General features: G+C 41.1%; 1 non-coding gene across 1 annotated transcript; it reads right to left on the bottom strand.

Annotated features, from left to right (window-relative positions):
* Window positions 1-986: 986 nt before the first annotated feature.
* LOC126356831 (small nucleolar RNA U3) lies at window positions 987-1,194 on the bottom strand. The gene has a single exon (XR_007565849.1). It is a non-coding gene; the product is annotated as a small nucleolar RNA U3 (small nucleolar RNA).
* Window positions 1,195-1,762: the final 568 nt, after the last annotated feature.

Genomic DNA, 1,762 nt, shown 5'->3' with positions numbered 1-1,762 from the left:
CATTAGTTTGAGATGAAACGACTGGCGAAGAACATGAATGTATCCGTCCCATCAGCAAAATCTTCAAGAAAAGCGTGAAATGCGCCATCAGCACGGAGCAATAGCAGCTGTCAGAAGGTAAGCCCTAAGAATACATCTGAGTTCTGCCAGTCTGTGGCATCCAAGACATCCAAAAATCGATTGCACCATTCTTCGGACGTATAACATAAACCCTGGTAGACATACATTTTTGATGAATTATCTTCGACAGTGCATTTATATTCAGGACAATCTGATTTTGCAAACCAGTCATCTACACTGCTGGAAGAGCACGGATTTTATAAATCTTGTGATGGCAGGAAAATGGGAATGCTACAAATTACACATTCTTCTACGAAGTTTCGGTACCAAATGATCTCTGTGTTCCCTAGTATAGACACTGTTCGACAAATCGGGTTTGTCACTGCGATGTTTTGAAACATACGTTCTCCATGCACGTTATTATAAGAAATTATACATATTTAATAATACTTCGACGATTACAGGCGATTTTTAACATTATTTATACCTGAAAACTAATTTTCCTATTACATCACAGATGTCTTACAAACGGAAAACAAATTCTATTTGCAACTGTAGTTTCCACGTCCGTATAATTAAATAAGGTGGGTCAGCTTTCGTCTTTGTGCCAGTGCTATCCTCAATCTTAACAGAGCGCCACATTTTCTTCGATTCTCGTCTAGACGTGAAGATCGCCAGAATTCGAGCTGCTACAATGTTGATGCCTCTCTCCGTTAACTTCGACGATGAAATACCACCATAGTCGTCATCGATTAATGACGCCCGAAACTCTTGATTGGTTGTGCGGCCTCTAACGCGACATACTGCACTTCGAAGCAGTGAGCCTACGACACGGACGAGAATTACGAGCAATACATCGGTTAACGTATCCATACGGAATACTGATCTGTATAAACCAGTACCTATGTTTAACTGAAAGACAAAAAACCACTCGGAAAGCACTATTCCCTTCCCATGCCCCGAAAGGCATGGTGAACGATCATCGATTGCAGATGAGATCCTACAAATCTCATTCTGCATGCCTCACGCTCAGGGAAAGTGCTACCACTCATCATCGTGGTTGCGTCTACTCCAGTATTGAACTAGAGAGAGTTGAAGACATACTACAGAAATGATCCTGTGAAGTATGATCTTAACATTACAGGCGCTTTCTGGGATACTTATGGCCACGACGGGAACGCATACTATGCGAGAACAATCAACGCCACAGATTGTTAGTCCAACTTAGAGCAAATCCGTCTCCATTGAAATATTTTACCGTACAAAATACAGGTAACTACACATTCTTAATGGCATCTTTATCCTGTATTCCATACATAATGCAAAAAATGTGTTACCCAGTTATAGCGAGGCGCGGCGAGAGCGATGCGCTGAGATCTCCGTAGTTCAGCTCCTTACGTTAGATGGCTCGTTTCAGAACAGCTGACTACGTCCTCACTAGTCACGACGCATGTCCTGGGCGTCAGGACGTGTGTTTTACGTTCCGAAAGTCGTATATCACCAACATAGCTAAATCAAATTGTGTTACGTTTGCGCGTTGAAAAGATTTGCGCAGCCCCGTAAAATTAGTGGATACTATATGTTATGTAATATTTATATCATTAATCGCGTCTCCAAAGTGTTTTGTGATTTATTTAAAGTTTTCTAACAACACATATTTCGTGTGTCAGTTACCTATTTTACTGTAGTGAAGCTTTATCGA

Source organism: Schistocerca gregaria, chromosome 3, assembly GCF_023897955.1.
Source record: "Schistocerca gregaria isolate iqSchGreg1 chromosome 3, iqSchGreg1.2, whole genome shotgun sequence".
Taxonomy (NCBI): Eukaryota; Metazoa; Arthropoda; class Insecta; order Orthoptera; family Acrididae; genus Schistocerca; species Schistocerca gregaria.
The sequence above is the reverse complement of the archived record's forward strand: the minus strand, read 5'-3'. Positions and strand labels throughout refer to the sequence as shown.